Source organism: Chanodichthys erythropterus, chromosome 3 (genome assembly GCF_024489055.1).
Source record: "Chanodichthys erythropterus isolate Z2021 chromosome 3, ASM2448905v1, whole genome shotgun sequence".
Classification (NCBI taxonomy): domain Eukaryota; kingdom Metazoa; phylum Chordata; class Actinopteri; order Cypriniformes; family Xenocyprididae; genus Chanodichthys; species Chanodichthys erythropterus.
Genome location: NC_090223.1, coordinates 13,858,866 through 13,877,624, shown reverse-complemented (window position 1 = coordinate 13,877,624; position 18,759 = coordinate 13,858,866).

Below are 18,759 nucleotides of genomic sequence, written 5' to 3'. Positions count from 1 at the left end.
TGTCATGTTCTTGGAAAAACTTGGAAATTTCAGAGCTTGTTGTGCGCTCAGGCAGCGGTTTACAAAACAAAAATTCTTCCTGCATTTCATTTCCATCTGCAAAGCCTACAAATACCAAAAGCTGTGCACCCTTTGTGACATCCATCTGTAAATAGAAAGGTGTCTGCCAGCTTTAGCTTCTCTACCAATTGTGCCCTTACATCAGATGCCATATCATTAATCCACCAAGCAATGGTTGTATCCAACAACGGAATGGTTTTCAGTTTATTTACACACTCGTCATTCCCAAACATTGTTTTGCACATATCGATGGCTCCAGGCAATATCAGACCTTTTGCTAATTTGATATGTTTTTTTTACACTAAGTAATTCTAAGAGCCACCTTATATAACACTTTCAAAGCAAGCTCACCAACCTTAGCTGATTTTCTCAATATTGTCTGTTGCCCTGAAAGATTTGAGGCTAGCCTGAAAGTATTTCAGCGGTTTGCCACACACGTTTGACCATGCTTTTTCTCCAAATGATGCTGTAGTTTTAATGGTTTCATGTATTTATTTGACAGTACAGCTGAACAAATAACACACGCCAACAATTTAATGCCACATATGTCCTTAAAAGTAAATGCAAGCTTTAGATATGTTTCTGAGTACTTTCTTGGCTTATCTCGTTTGCGTTTGACCGGAGCTTCTGCAGCTGGTTTATTAGCATTCACATCTGGATTTGCACCAGCTGCTTCATGTTCCTTTATTTTTCTTTAATAAATGTCACAAGGAATGTGTAAAATGGTATTCGTTATTATGAAAACATGGCAGAATGTACACATGGATTTTGAGTTCTAGATATTGATTGATATACATGACTGGATTTATCATTTAATTCTGAACTTTGAAATGTTCGAGCTCCATATTTTGAATGACAGAGCCAACATCTTGACCAAAAATCACCAGATTTACAGTGTATCAGTCGATTAGTTTCTAGGATAAACTGTATGCATATAAATGAATAGTTACTTTGAATGATATCTGTAATGGTCTTTTTTGAGGGGATACACAATATAAAAATCATTCAGATTATGCCTGCTGCACAGGTAATTTATGGAACACAACATATATGTTACAGTCACGCCTGTCCCGGACTCCGTTTCCCATGATCCTCCTTGTTCCACACCTGTACTCCCTGGATTCCCTGCACCTGAGCTGTGTCCCAATTCAGGGGCCGAGCACTTCGAAGTGCATGAAAGGGGTGGGGTTTTGGAGTGGAGGGTTGCCAGGTCTGCGCAACAAAACCATCCCAAAAGTAGCGTAATCACAGCACAAGTGTAAAAGTATCCCAATCCCAGACCTGGCAACAATGAGCCGAGCGTCGTTACATGGTTAGCGGCTGTGTGACGGACAGCTGACAGATGATGTTTGTGTGTGCATTTTAAAGTTTTATGACTTTCTATTGGGTTTTGACACGTTCACAGCCGCCGACGACGGGACACTGGACCAAAACATGTAGGCTATAGTTAAACTATGTAATGTTAGTTTTATATATTTAGCAAGTTAACCTTGTTTGTTTGTTTTTTTATGTTAAATGAAATGTTAACTTGGAAAATATATACAGAGAATTGAATTCTGTTCATTGTTTATTTCTTTTATGCAACTTGTACTTTTAAATGAAAAATTATACGTAGGCCTATATAATATTTTTTTCATCATGTAAATTAAATGTTTTTACATTAAATACATCGTTCTAAAGCTACATTACATAAAGTACCTTTTACAACTATATACAACAGAACTTAGATTTAACATAGCATAACATTTTAAATCATCAGTAGGCCTATATAAAACAGAACAAAACATATTTGTGTACACTTTCATTCGGCTGAGCAGAGAGACGCTGGTGGAGCGTATTATATAAATATATAAAAATCAGAAATATTTGAACATACAAACAGATCTATAGTCCATTCAAATGTGGTCTTGGTCATCATAGCTTTAAAATTCTTGCCTGTTACAAATAGTCATGCTCAGCAGGTATATTTTAAGATGTCAGTGCAAGTTTCTTTTAGTTAAAACAACTGACACAGTTAACATTTCATTTAACATAAAAACAGACAAGGTTAACTAGTTGCTAACGATATAAAACTAACATTAGCTACATAGTTTAACCATATATATTTTGGTCCAGTGTCCCGTCGTCACCAGCAATGAAGCATGTCAAAACCCCATAAAGTCATAAAAATTTAAAATGCACACACAAACATCAACTGTCAGCTGTCTGTCACACAGCCGCTAGCCATGTAACGACGCTCGGCTCATTGTTGCCAGGTCTGGGATTGGGATACTTTTACACTTGTGCTGCGAAGTGCGCGGCCCCTGAATTGGGACACAGCTCTGGTCTTCATCGTTTAAACTCCCTTTATATTGGACTCACTCCCTGCACTCCTTGTCCGTTCTTGTTGTTTGTATGACTGTTTAATGTGTTTGCTGTTCTGATTCCGGTCGCCCGCTGGAGAGGTACGTGGAGGAATTCTCTGAGCTCTCTTGGCTGTTGAACAAGGCCAGATGCCCCGCTTAACGCATGTTTTCTGATGGGCCTGGACGAGGACACAATTCGTTATAGTGAACCTGCCTGTTTCTTTTCCCTAGTCGAGTCTACTAATCTGATTCTTTTTTTAAATGGTTCTGATTTCGAGACTGAAGAGGTTCAAGAAAGAGTGTGTCTTCCTCATCCAGTCCCCTCAGAAAAGCATGTGGCCTGGTCAGTTCACCCACAGCCAGTTTCCTCCACGTATCCCTTCAGTGGGTCTGCCCATGTGTTCCAGCCTGTCCCAAAGTCCAAACCGCCAAATAAGATGGCCACCGTCACATCAAAGCCACACCATAAAATGGCCGCCGTGAAGCCCAAGCCGCCAAGGAAGATGGCCGCTGCCACGCCAGAGCCACAAGGCAAGATGGCCGATGCCGCACCCGGGCCACAAGGCGAAATGGCCACCGCAAAGCCTAAGCCCTCACCAGAAGAGTACCACTGGCTCATTGATTTCTGGACGGAACCTGTAGCTCCAGTTTTTCAAGAGCCCGCTCCAGTTCTTTTGAGTTCCGCTCAAGTTTTCCAGAGTCCGCGCCAAGTTTCCCCCGAGCCCGCTCCAAGTTTCCCCCGAGCCCGCTCCATTTGCTTTATGCTCACTGATGTCTAAGTTGACTTGTACTGTAGTGTATTTGTGAAAGTTTCTTCATAAATGGGAGGAGTTTATGTGAACTATAACTACATAGTGAAAGTTTGAATCTGACCAATTTGTGAAAGACACTCACAGCTGAGCACAGAAGGAAAATCAGATCAAATTCTGTTATAGGCTTCATGAGTCTAATGAAAAAAAAAAGACAAGTTTAACTCCTCTTCAATAGACTAAACTGAAGGAAGGGCTGAAAAGATCAGAGAAGGTGAGTGAGGAATCAAGCTGAAATGCATGCTACACATTTTTAAACCGTTTATAATAATCATAAAATTATAATAGTCATAAAAGTATGGCTAAGAAAGGAAAGTACTTAACCCTTTTACATATAAATATAAAATATTCTGGCTGACCCCCAGTGTGAGTTTTTAAAGGCGGCCAACAATGCATCACTTAATTGTTTTAATTTTTCATGAATTTTTTCATTATTTTTCCCTTTTCATATGTGAAATATTCACAAATTTGTTACCTATAGCATGAAATGTGTGATATTCCGATTGTCATATATGTGTAAGTGGATGTATTTTGTTGTTTAAACACCTTTATAATGATTGCGTTAGTTGATCAATAACATGCAATGTTAGTTTGCGCTGCAATTTAGAGAATCTTATTTGTTGGATTTACAAAACGTAAATTCATCCACTTCTGCCGAAATACATGAAAGTGTCTGGAGAACTGGGAGAAGAATAGAGTAAACTTTAAAGTGACTTATACAATGTGTATCTGATATGAATAAAACATGTTGTCTAATTATAAGATTAAATGGTAACATATATAGGGAGTATAAGAAACTATTATCTATGACTTTTTCCTCAATAAACTCTAATGTAGTTGTTAAGCTTAGGTATTGGGTAGGATTAAGAATGTAGAATAAGATAATGCAGAATAAGGCATTAATACGGGCTTAATAAATATTAATAAATAGCCAATATTCTAGTAATATGCATGCTAATAAGCAAGACGAGAGTCGACCCCTGAAGCCATCAGGGAGGCTGACCTGGCCCACTTAAGGCCAAGTCTAGCCAACAACCTGTCTGTTCATGGAACAGAGTCTCTTAAATAAAGCCCAAAGGGCAGCCAAATGAGAGATACTGCAAGAAGGCAGTAACCAACTCCTCACTGGCCAAAGAGATGGGCATCCTAGGGAGCAGGACTTAGCAAAGTGCTTCCCAACCCTCAGATCGAGGGGAGTACTCTGCTCGAACTTGGATCCACATATTGCTAGAAAAAGAGCACTCTGGAGGCTGGATATTCTACATAGAGTCGTAAAGGGGACAACCTATAGCTCTACCAGAAGCTGGTCTGAGGGGAGTTAAAACACAAACTTCTTAATACCCTTGGACCGAACTCAAGGAGCAAGGTCTAGAAGGAAGACCAAAAGGGGGTAGAAACTACAGCCTAACAAACACTGATCCTCCCTGAAAGAAGCCTTCTACCTATGATCAGATATCGGTAGTGCAGAACTCTGAAAAATGACCCTCACTAGAGGGGACTCGACCAAAACGAGTAAGACCAAGCTTACTACATTAAATGCCTCAGGGTGTACGCGACTGTAAAATGTTTGGGAACCACAGCTGAAGTGAATTTAAAAACAAGCAGGCAGCTAATATGCACACTTAATTATTAGTTTATAGTCATTGTCAAAACCCCCACTGGTTTATTGTTTTAGTTATTTTGTAGGCCTACTATGGATTCTTTAGGACAAGTAATAAGTTCAAGAATGGAAACATGTCATTTTTATTTTAAGTGACATCTGTGTTACTATATTTATTGTTATATTTTTTTTTTTACATTTTCCATTTGTAGCCCAAAATTTGATTGTTACAGTATAATAAAAAAGACTGAAAATGTGAAGTTGCACTTCAGCTTTTTGTGACTTTAGTGAAATAGCTATACCTAAAGTAAATACAGGTGCTGGTCATATAATTAGAATATCATCAAAAAGTTGATTTATTTCACTAATTCCATTCAAAAAGTGAAACTTGTATATTATATTCATTCATTACACACAGACTGATATATTTCAAATGTTTATTTCTTTTAATTTTGATGATTATAACTGACAACTAAGGAAAATCCCAAATTCAGTATCTCAGAAAATTAGAATATTGTGAAAAGGTTCAATATTGAAGACACCTGGTGCCACACTCTAATCAGCTAATTAACTCAAAACACCTGCAAAGGCCTTTAAATGGTCTCTCAGTCTAGTTCTGTAGGCTACACAATCATGGGGAAGACTGCTGACTTGACACCTTGCACAAGGAGGGCAAGACACAAAAGGAGTGATTCCCACTTTGGTAAAACCGAACAACGCTCATGTACTTCGCGCCAAAGTGATGACTCTGCTGGGAAAAGGAGCCATAGAAATAGAGAGTGAATCAGGTTTTTACAGCCGATGTTTCCTCGTCCCCAAGAAGGATGGCGGTTTCAGACCTATCCTAGACCTCAGACTCCTGAACCGCTTCCTCATGAGATGGAAGTTCAGGATGTTAACGTTGAAACAGACCCTCACACATATTTGCTCTGGGGACTGGTTCTTCTCTCTGGACCTGAAAGATGCGTACTTTCACATCCCCCATCACAGGCGATTCTTGAGATTTGAGGGAGTGGCTTACCAATATACAGTCCTTCCCTTTAGACTGTCCCCAGCTCCCTGCACTTCTACAAAGTGCATGGACACGGCGCTTTCCCCTCTGAGACAGATGGGAATCCATGTCTTGAATAACCTTGACGACTGGCTCATATTGGCCCAGTCACAGACCGAGCTAGAGCATCTGTGCTAGAGCATCTGTGATCGAGCTAGAACATCTGTGCTCCTCAGCCACTTGAAGTGCCTAGGACTCAGGGTCAATTTCGCCAAGAGCTCACTGCTCCCCAGCCAACGTATATCATTCCTGGGTGCAGTTTTTGACTCAGCCCATATGATGGCTGCAGTCTCACCAGAGTGCACTCTGGCCATTCAGCAGCTTATGGCCTCTGTCAGGATCAAAACCCGTCTCCCTCTGAAATTTTTCCAGAGGATGCTAGGGCTGATGACTTCCTTCTCTCCGGTTTTACAGCTCGGCCTCCTACAGACGGCCTCTGCAATACTGGCTAAACCTTTGGGTCCCACCTCATGCCTGGCGGCACGGCCGCTTCTTTGTCAGGGTAAATCAGGCCTGTATAGCAGCCCTGAAACCCTGGAAGAACCTTCTGTGGTTCAGCCGTGGGGTTCCCTTTGGGGCAGTATCCAGAAGGACAGTGGTCTCGACAGATGCGTCCAACTGGGGTTGAGGCGCTCTGTGCGAGGGCAGACCAGCCTTCGGCTCGTGGTCGAGCAACGAGAGCCATCTACATATCAACTACCTAGAGATGCTAGCAGTGAGTCGAGCCCTTCACTCTTTTCAGACGGTCCTGAAGGGACCCCACGTCTTGATCCGGTCGGACAGCATGACGGTGGTGCCCTTAATAAATCACCAAGGGTTTCATCCAGTCGCCTCTGTGCACTGGCAAAGCAGCTCTTGGAATGGGCCCTGCCCAGGCTGTGATTGCTAAGAGCATCGCACATACCAGGCAGACTGAATCTGGGAGCAGACATGCTATCTCGGAGCAATGTCCCCTCAGACGAGTGGATGCTCCATCCCCAGACCTCTGATCTTCGGGAGGGCAGAGGTCGACCTCTTCGCCTCAGAAGACAACTCTCACTGCCCAATCTTCTTTTCAAAGGACATAGATGTGCTGGCCCACGATTGGCCCAGCCTCCTTCTTTACGCTTTTCCTCCGATCGCTCTGATCCCTCATGTCATCAGACGAATCAAGGAAGACAATCACAGAGTCCTCCTGGTGGCCCCAATCTGGAGGAACCAAACTTGGTCCTCGGAGCTGTTCAGGCTTTCAACGAAAGCCCTGTGGCAGATCCCCCTGTGACGAGACCTCCTCTCTCAGGTGAACAGGACAATCTGGCACCCCCAGCCAGAGAACTGGGTTCTACACCTGTGGTCCCTCGATGGGAGCCTGTCAACCTCCCAGGGGATGTGCTGAATACCATTTCTACTAGAAATCTACTAGACACCTCTACACCCAGAAATGGTCAGTCTTCGTCGACTTGTGTGCAGCTCGAAACGAAGACCCTGTTGAGTGTGACCTATCTCCGATATTGTCATTTCTCCAGAAGCGTCTGGACAAGGGCCTCACACCTTCCACGCTCAAGGTGTACGTAGCAGCCATAGCAGAGTTCCATGCACCTATCGCTGGCCAGTCACTGGGACAAAACAGCCTTGTAGTACATTTCTTAAGAGGTTCTAGGTGGTTGAATTCCCCCCGTCCTCTCACTGTACCCACTTGGGACCTTTCCACAGTCCTCAGAACACTCAAAGGGGCTCCCTTTGAGCCGCTGCGGTCAGCTGACCTTCGGCCCCTGTCACTTAAAACCGCTCTGCTACTTGCTCCTTCTATCGATAAAGCATGTAGGCGATCTGCAGGCCCTCTCCGTGAGCCCTGCGTGCCTTGAGTTTGGGCCTAACAACTCGAAGGTCATTCTAAAACTCAGGCATGGCTACATCCCCAAAGTGCTCTCGACCCCATTCAGAGCAAAGGTCATTTCCCTCTCAGCGCTACCTCCCTTGATGGACAAGCATCTATGCCCCTTGGTGCCCAAGATAGGTTCAGTCGTTCCCTCCCATGGCACGGCGTGGTTGAATTCGTTCCCCACATGCAGTATGAGTGAAGTATCGAAAGGGAACATACTCGGTTACGAACATAACCTCGGTTCCCTGAGAACAGAATGAGTACTGCATTAGTTGCCGTGCCAAGGGGCTGCAAGACTCAGTGTCGTCGCTTCAGTCGATTGACTTGAAATCCTATGGCGAAATGTTCACTTATATAGCCAGAGGCCCCGCCCATTTTGGTGGCCTTTGGCGCGTTGCATCGCCATAGGCTCGCGCAGCTCCGCCGCGCTGTCATTGGTACAAAACCTTTTCCAGTTTGAACCAGTGGCTTTGCAGTTACACTGCGTTGTTGAATAAGGCTTCAGTTTTTCCCCCATACGCAGTACTCGTTCCGTATCTCAGGAAACCGAGGTTACGTTCATAACCGAGTACGTTTTTCTGAGTTAGACTCTGGTTTGAATTTTTGTTTCTCTTCCTGTTTTGATTCTTACCCAGTTTTCTCCCTATTTTTTTAGCTCAGTGCTTAATCTGACCCCAATTTCAAATAATTTTAAAATTTAGACTGAGATTATTATTTTGTTTAAATTTGGATGGGGTGAAGTGTCACTTGCCCTCTTATATGAAACTTAAAAGATACAAAGAATAAGGCAGTGGAAATACTGTACAAGGGAAACAAAACATTGTAAGTACATTTTTATATTATACATTTTTATATTTTGCGGCATGTATTTTGATCTTAACACCTTTTAACCTTATTATTTTTTATTCTCAGGTTAGGTAAAGTCAAGTCTGGCCTAAATTATAAGCATTTTAAATTACTTACAATTTGGTCAGAAGATTCCTCTGTGGTATGTTCTTGTTCAAAGTCTTAAAACACTATAAATCAAGCCAAGGTAGGCAGCTTTTGTTATCAATTAAATTTCTTTTAATTGGTTACTTTTCTTTTTATAATAAACAAAAATGTAAAGGCAAGTAAAACTTCTTCATTAAGGTATAAAATACAGTAATCACTCTATTGAGTCAAAGGTGTAGTCAGTTCTGGGCTTCCCATCTTTTAGCTTGGGGTTTCTTGTCCTCAGCTCTGGGCTTCTAGGCATCGGGGGTACTGACATATCAGTATCCGAAGAGGCAATCAACTCATCAGTCTTTTATACTCCTGTTGTTTATTGCAGACATTGGGTTATCTTCTTGATTGACATACGTTGTAACTTTCCCAAAGTTTCCAGATCCTTCTCAAGGCCTCGCAGGTGCAAGCTGTCTGTCCTTGAACTCCAATAAACTCAGCCAAGATGTCCTTATAAGGTTCTAGGAGTAGAACCACAGTTTTCTGTGTCCCTGAGCACACACATAGAACCGCACACACTTCTGTGTGCTAGCAGTCCAGTTCTGCTCCTCCTTCTCATGGACAGGCACACACACACACATCTAACAATAACTGTACATCTCTGGCCATACAGTATAATGCATTTCTTAGAAACAAACAAATATAAATAACAATAATATTGCAAGCAATGCCTAATATTTAATACATTGGTCAAATGTGTAGCAACATATATCCAAAATCTTAACAAGGAGGCAGGGTAATTGCATTTTCTTGATATAATACAACAACACTTACACATCACTTCACGAGGGTTGAAATCCCTAGCATTGTTGTACACTTGATAACCACATAAAGTACAAGTCATCTGAAAAACACATGAAAAATTAGCAAAATGAAGTGCATAACATTTCATAAAACACCAAATGAACTGACCTACGCCACATGGCATACATCCCAGCCTGCAAAATCTCATTTTCAGGAGATGTGTAACTGACAACATTGTAACATTGTAATAGGAACTGCAGTAGAGATGAGTCTTCTATATCGATCACACAAACAGGCAGAGGCAAAGCGCACAGATGAACTGGAATGTTGAAAACTATGGCAGATAAAATGCATGCTCTTTACTGTGTTTTTCCTTGTGATCTTGATGCTTTGCAGATTTAGTTCAAATTTGCATTTAAATTTAACTGAGAATGTTTTGTTTGTTTGTAATCCAGTTTTTAAAAGTAGTCCCTTCTGATCACCAAGTCTGCTTTTACTTGATAAAAAATACAATAAAAACAGTAATATTGTGAAATATTATTATAATCATTACAGTCATTGATAATAAGATTTTTTCTTACAAATTTCTTTGTTTCAACAGTTGTGCTGCTTCAGATTTTTGTGTATTTTTAAATCTCTCAAACAGATGTAAAGATGATTGAGATACAGATGAGACAGATTAAAGCTCACAGATGTTTGAAAGCAGAAGTGATAAAATAAAATTAATAAAAGAACGCATACAGAAACTTGATATTCAGTCTTATTATATGATTAGTTAATTGCATTTGGAATATTTTACTTTCAATAAAACATTTGCAATGAGTTTGTAAAAGGCATTTTTATGTGAGCTTATGTGAGCTTGAATCAAGTATAATGATTTGAATCAAGGCGGTAAACAGGCCAGTCGAGAACACAATCCACTCCCCCACACACTTCCTTATTTGACACAAACAACATGTACGTAATAATTTGTCAACGCTTGTCTGAATTGCTGTCAAGATTGTTTCAGATTAACATGTGCAAGTGACCACTAGGGGTCACTGTGGAGAAGAGTGTCAGATTGATTTGAAGCCTCGACACAATATGGCACATTTGCTTCAGATATTTCATTGTTTCACAAAGCCTCGCTCTGACAATCACCACTAGCTAAATTTGTTTAGTAAAAAGTAAATATTTTTTATAGTTCAGTAGGGTCTCAACCTTACTACCACTATATTTGCTTTGAAACAGTCATTTAAACAGTAATTTAAATCAACATACAACAAGAATTTGAATGTTGTAAAAGCAGACAACTTCAGCAGATTTACTTTTATCAAAGCACAAGTGTTCTTAATGAAACACTGTTTAAAGTGATGTGGAAAAAAAAAAAAAAAAAGAAAAGCCAAGGATCAAGTGCTCAACTAAAGCAAACAGGTTTCACTATAATGGTGACTTCAAAGAAAATTAAAAACAAAATAACAACAACAACAACAAAAACATTAATTGAACTTTATTAAACTTTATTGAAAGAAATAAAGTCAAACTGGTCTTTAATAGGTGGTAAAAGATGGTAAAGCTGTTTTTGGAGTTGTTTAATCATCCTCTGCTCAGACCTTGAGAAATTTAATTTGATTTGATTTGCAGTTGATGTTTCAGCGGCTGAAATCAGATCATTTATTATTTGCAGCAAAAATGAATTTAAATGAGAATAAAGTTCTCAACCGAAACATGGCTGAAACATTTGAAATAAAATAAAATTTACAATCTACAAATTCATAGAAAAATAATTATTTATTTGGTTGAATTAATAAAATAAGCCAAATTAGGTTGAACATGAACTTTGGTATTGAAAACTATTGAACTGTAAGTTTAAAGTTGAAAATTTGTCAAGTTGAAAATACTTAATATTTTAAGTGAACAAAAAACATATTTTACAGGGAACATTTCTATTGAAAAAAGTAAAAAAAAACTTAAAAAAGTAAGCTCATATGTTTATAAGTTCAAACAACATTATATGTCAAGTTGAACATACTTAATATTCTACATAAATACAACTTAACTGAGTCAGTGCAAAAAGATAACTCCAAAAAATTCATTCAGTCAACTTAATTTTTTTTTACAGATAAAAGTTTACAGGAAATGTGTTTTGAGTTGCAAAAAAATAATAATTCATAATCATGAAGTAAGTATTATAATTATGACCTTTATCTTTACAATAATTTAACCACACCTTGAATATCAGGTGATTAATTCAATTTAAAAAAATATAGCGCTATAGCGCTTTTCACAATTTTGCATGGTTGCTCAGCAGCTTTACATACATACATATAGGAAGTAGTTACAAAAGTAAAGATATGTAATATGACAAATAAAGAAAACCACATATAGTCAGTTTGAAAAGGTGAAAGAAATTCACATTGATGAAGAAGATTTATTACTTTATTGTATTCCTAATAGATTCCAATGCACCTATACTGTACTAATACACTTTGTCCATTAAAGGGATAGTTAACCCAAAAATGAAAATTACTCCATGATTTACTCACCCTCATGCCATCCAGGGGTTGTTGCAGGTTCCATGCTCAAACTGTTCCGCCCATTTCTACTGCACATATGTACAAATCTCTTGTAATTAGACATGTTTGTAAACCTGTTTTCACAGAAACTATTTTCCCACCAAAATAAATACTCAACTGTTTTCAGTCAAAAAAAAAAAACGTTTAAGGGTTTATCTCTTGCAAATGCAGAAATTACAACAAGTATTGTATATTTCTTACTGTAAAAGATGCATGTAAACTAGTCTTCAAATATTGTATTTAGATTGTTCTACAGATTTTTAACATTACATCCAAGCACAAACACTGCAAGCTAAAGTTTGAATTGATTTTCATGTTTTATACAGGTTACCAAAATAAAACTGTTGTTTTACAATATTGAGCATGTGGTAGTTTATTGAAAGTGACTAATTTAGCTGTTGCTTCCAGTCATTTGATTGTTGTAAATGAAAAGGTTGTAACTGAATGTACAGTTGTGTATTCACCCATGTTGAAAGGTTAGACAGGTAAAATGACGAATCAGCATTGAAAGGCCGGGTGGGTAAAAGTCCTAGAAAGCCCATGCAGAGTGTCCGGGATTGACAGCTTTGCTTTGTCTAATCATCAGCTGAAGAGCATTTGTGATCAGATGCTGATGTCTCAGCGACATATTCCCAATTAGCAAGCGCTCTCTGAGCTACATCTTGCAGATGGAATGTTGCAAATTGGGTTGACATTGACCAGATATATGTGTGTTGTTAGGGTTTGTTCTAAAACAGTAAATTTTATTTCTCCTTCGAAGCAGGTAAATATAGAGCATATATCAGCCCCTAAAACTGGTATGTAGAAGATGGGAACAAAAATGTGATGTGATCTGCGAAAACCCATCACATGGTGAAATTTTACACCTCACAGGTTTCAGTACCATAAGAAAGCTGGATTCGAGCCTCAAAAAAAAAAAAAAAAAAAAAAGTTTTACTTTATTTAAACAACTTATTTTGTTTCAACACTATTGTATTAGGTTTCTGGTTCAAATTTAATTGCTTCATGTTAAATTGACTTGAAACAATTACATTTTGAATTTACTTGATTGAAACATGTTATTGTAATATGTAAACATCAAGTTAACTCAACCAGGGGCACGTTCAAGCTCAAACCGGTGTGCAACGTTTTGCTACGGTTTCCGGGTTGAACGTCATGTTTCCTGGAAACGGTGTGCAACGGTGTGCAACGGGTTTGAGATACATTTTCTCTTGTTTGGTGGGTGTGTCAAAAATGTCAACCCAATCAGCATCAACATACATATAAACCACGCGGTATTAAAGAGACAGCTTGTAAATGTAATTAACAACAAAATACATTCATAAGAGCATATTATTAGAGCAAGTATATTGTTTGCACATGTGTATTTACATTAATGGCAAAATAACTTAAACAATAAGAGCACAAGTATAGATCTGGAACTTCTTTAAGTCTGTCTAAATATAATTTATTTGCAATGTCTTCTGGTCCATATCCAAATGTGTGCTAGACACTTATTAATTTAATATAAAAATACTATACTATTTTGCTATTGTATTGTGGAGTGATACTTTCATAAACTTTCAAAAACAAAGGCAAATGTTGTATGACAATAATTAGAAGTTTCCACAAATCCCTTCATTCGACTGGGATGTTCTTTTTTATTCTGGACAGCAGGGCAGTGACTGTAACATCGAGCGTATTTTGCAGTATTAAACACGTATTCATACCGATTTCATCAGGCTCGGAAAATTCTTCAGAAAGAACACAAAGAATGGCCTTCTCAGCTGCCATAGTTGCATCTCTTGCGTCATCACAACGGGGTGTTCAACGCACCACCGTTTCCGTTTAAAAAACGTTTTGCAACGTTTTGTCGGGGCTGAACGCAGCCCAGGACTCAATAAAACAAGACTTTCACTTCCCATCATGCTTTGCAAAGGGGCTGAACTGAGAGTAAATGTTGAAATAATGTGTTATTTTAAGCAGGTTTTAGCAAGATGAGAAAATGGGGTGTCTTTTTAATGTTTACTGTTCTATTATGTTGGTATTTAAAAGTTTCTGTTATGTTAATAGTTTTGGGGTTACCACTGTGGTGAAGTGTAGAACATGTGCTTGGGTTGAGGACCTTCTAACAAGAATTAAAATTGTTTTAATAATAATAATAATAATAATAATAATAAAAACTACTTTGGGCATGCCATGAACGTAACAAAAACCATCTTCTGGCTAACGCCGAACAATAAAAGTCATTACAGAGTAAAGATTTTCTTTAAGTATTATTCCTATACTCTTGTAAAAATTGATCTTGAATGCATTCACTAAATAAACTAATCAATTAAACTGAATTACTCCTTTTTTTCTTTTTTCTTTTTTTTTTTTACTTTTTATTTATTTATTTTTGTTTGATATCAATTTTAGGATAATTGAACTTAATAGTTTTGGACAAAATAAGAATGTTAACCTGATTCTAAATGGCATTGAATTAACCTTTTGTAATAAACTTATGTTTACTGAACAAAATAATGTTAATTAAATTCAACATAACCCAGTTACGTGGAACCTGTTGACATAAAAAAGTTAAGTAAATCCAACGTATAATTTTTTTTGAGTGAGTATGGACCTTGCTTTGTGCACTGGTGCGCAGTCATGTTGGAACAGGAAGGGGCCATCCCCAAACTGTTCCCGCAAAGTTGGGAGCATGAAATTGTCCAAAATGTCTTTGTATGCTGAAGCATTAAGAGTTCCTTTCACTGGAACTAAGGGTTCAAGCCCAACCCCTGAAAAACAACCCATAATCCCCCTCCACCAAACTTTACACCTGGCACAATGCAGTCAGGCAAGTACCATTCTCCTGACAACCGCCAAACCCAGACTCATCCATCAGATTGCCAGACAGAGAAGTGTTATTCGTCACTCCAGAGAACACGTCTCCACTGCTCTAGAGTCCACTGACTCTGCAGAAAGTTGATGACTTCTGCGCACTGTGCGCCTCAGCATGCGCTGACCCCGCTCTGTGATTTTATGTGGCCTACCACTTCATGGCTGAGTTGCTGTTGTTCCCAATTGCTTCCAATTTGTTATGACACCACTAACAGTTGACCGTGGAATATTTAGTAGTGAGGAAATTTCACGAATGGACTTATTGCACAGGTGGCAATCACGGTACCATGCTTGTCCCCCTCTGTCAGTGTTGTCAGTTGTGGTCTTTTGTACTTTTTGTTCTGCTGATTTTTTTTTTACTTGTGCTAGCAGCTAGGATTGTGACAGTCATTAATGGACCACATGAACCTTTATCTCAATGTCAAGTTTTGCTCCCCAATAGCTTTATCATGAAGAATGCAGACATCCTGCAATGCTTCCTCTAAACAACCAATACTACATTTAGTACTCGCTGACAAACATCATATCACAGTTAAGTACAGAATGGATGGTAGAGTCAGACATATACAGGTGTGTGTCCACTGCCACTCGCTCAAACTGTCGCAATCAGCCCTGACAGTAATGATCGAATAATTAGGAGGTAGAGATATTTAGCAGACTGCACACTTAATCGTTATAGGGATGGTTGGTCAAAGATGCATTGATAACCACTTGCTAAATGTGTTGATTTGTTAAGTTTTGAAGAACTGCATTTTGTAATGTTGACACAGATTCTACACATTTTCTCCGTTTCTTTACTACTTTTTGGTATTTCCTAACTTGTCTCTCTTTGTGTTTAAAACACAATTTTGAGAGCGTGGTTTGAATATCTCTTTTGTGAAGGCCTGAACCATGTAAGGACCTGCAAGTTTGCATGCTCAAGCCCAGCGAGCAATGATCCTGGGAAGGCAGGCAACCGTTTTCTTCGTCCTTTTATTCTTCTAGGCCTGCTAGTGCTACACCCTCCAAGACCCGCAATCTGATATGTTGTTTTTCTTTCTTTCTCCCTTGTAAATAAATATCTTCTTTATTATATTTTCCTTGTAAATAACTTATCACAGCCTGTTTATTAATAAAGACAAGTTAATTTGTACTCACCTCGCAGTCTCCCATTTCTCTTACTCATTTTCAGTGTTTAATGGTGACAATGGTCACGATAATTATTCCCTAGACCAGGGGTCGGCAACCCAAAATGTTCAAAGAGCCGTATTGGACCAAAAAAACAAAAAACAAATCTGTCTGGAGCTGCAAAAAAATTAAAAGCCTTATATAAGCCAGGCTGTAAGTGTATATTAGCTATATTAGCCTACTATCAAAATGGCAAAGTAGGCTACAAATACATAATGAGGTATTCCCGAGGTATATATTTAAAAACTGCTGAAAGCTACAGAAAAAAGAAGCAAATGGATCGGTGCAATTCACAGAAACAGCTGGACTCCAGGCAGAGAAACATGGATTTGCATTTATCATTTTGTGTCGAATTGTTGGATTTTGAGGTAAAATCATTCCATATATATTGTATTGTTATATATTATGTTGACAAATCATCAATTAAATATTTTCCATATTATATTCTGCATAATTGTGTGTTTTAAAATAAACACTGACAAAAACTATACTATAAAACTATATGTTTTAGGGCTGGTCAATATGACGATATATATATAACATTGATATAACTGATTACGCGGATTTAAACCTACCGATATTGTAGTTCTATAAAATATTCACAGGCAGATTTGCTTTATGTATTTCCCCGGCGTCAAATCAGGCACCTATGAATGTCAGGATACACGACTCCTGGCTGTGTGTCAATATCCATGGATTAGGTTTATTTGACAAGTTGTAAGAAACACTTTCGACCCCAACCTTTAGTGTAACTCGTTTGTTTTACTCGCGTTTTCGCAGTTTCCCCTATTAAATCCAGTCACGCAGCAGGTTCTTTTGCCACTCAGTCCAGCTGAGGGAGCTAGTGATGTGTCGTTCTTGAACGATTCGTTCATTTTGAACGAATCTTTAATGTGACTCGGGAAGAACGAGTCGTCTCGGGGGGTGATTCGTTCAGTCGCGCATGTGCAATATTCTACAGGTTCTGTACTGCTAGAAGTAGTTCACCTGATGATTCAATTGATTAGTTCATTTCATGAGTCTTTCGGGTTTTGAGTCGTTCCTTAATCACGTGACAGACCCATACGCTACCAATGCATTCTGAGCCGGAAAGAGAATTGATTAGTTCTTTTTATGAGTCTTTCGGGTTTTTGAGTCGTTCCTTAATCACGTGACAGACCCATACACTAAGCCAATGCATTCTGAGCCGGAAAGAGAACTGATTAGTTCTTTTTATGAGTCTTTCGGGTTTTTGAGTCGTTCCTTAATCACGTGACATACTATACACTATGCTGTGTGACCCAAGCACATTATATTTATTAGTAAATAACGTTAACTCTCCAGTTTTGTTTGAGTTTGTGTTACAACTGTTAAAGCTGAAGTTATCATAACCTTGATGTTTTAAACTAACATTAATAATTCAAATTCAAAATGTTATTTGCTTTTAATTTATGTCATTATGTCCTTTTTGATCTTCTTATACATATATTAGACCAATATGTCAAGTCTGCCTAGGAAAAGCAATTATTATAACAGCAAACTCAAAATTGGAGTAAAAATGAACAAACTAGGCTATAAATACTTTGTATTGTAGGCTTGGATTATTATATTATTATATAGCCTAGTGTTTATTTACAGATAGACAGTCAAAAAGATAAATTAATCAATATTTTATTTATAACAGGGCTTTATTTATAATAACACACCACAGATCCTCAAGAAACAGTAACAAAAACAGTGACAGAAATGTCAGAAATAGCGTATGGGTCTGTTACGTGATTAAGGAACGACTCAAAACCCGAAAGACTCATGAAGAGAACTAATCAATTCTCTTTCCGGCTCAGAATGCATTGGCTTAGTGTATGGGTCTGTCACGTGTTTAAGGAACGACTCAAAAACCCGAAAGACTCATGAAATGAACTAATCAATTCTCTTACCGGCTCAGACTGCATTGGTTTAGCATCATGGGACTGTCTGTCACGTCATTAAGGAATGACTTAAACCCGAAGACTTGTCAGACAAGAGGTGAGGTGAGCTTAATCAGCTTGTCATAAACTGAAGACCCAGGTAATGAATTAATCATTTCTGAATCTTATAGCATTGTAGTTTTGTATTGTTTGTAGTGGGATCAACGTTTGCATAAGTAGTAGATGTGTTGGGGAAGTAACACGTAACATTTTCATTACATTTTGCTAAAATGAACGAAATGAACGAAATGACTCGAAAAAAGATTCGTTCATTTTGTTGAACGAGACTCAAAAGTCCGAGTCAGTAAAATTATCCGAACTTCCCATCACTAGAGGGAGCGCGCTTTCAGCGGGAAAGTGACGTCGATGCATACCCTCGCGCTGCGCTGAAACGTGTGTCGCAGGCTATGACGCAAATCTTCGTTGACAGAAATGTTGAAATTTAATATTATACACATTTTACAGCATTGTAAAACGTTAAGAATGTGCCATGTTTGTCCTCTTACAGAAACCATGTGAAAACAAAAAATATTTTTCCATTTTCACACATTTTTGAAAAAGCTCCAGGGAGCCACTAGGGGGGCGCTAAAGAGCCGCGGGTTGCCGACCTCCGCCCTAGACGTTTAAGAAGGGTTGTCACCAACGATGGAAATAAGCACAGTTAGGATAGGTTACCAGAATGTCTATGAAAAAATACCATTAAAAAAAATCGAGTGACCGTACAGTACGTTTTTGTAACTTAATGTATAACTTAACTTTAAATCATATAAAAAAATAT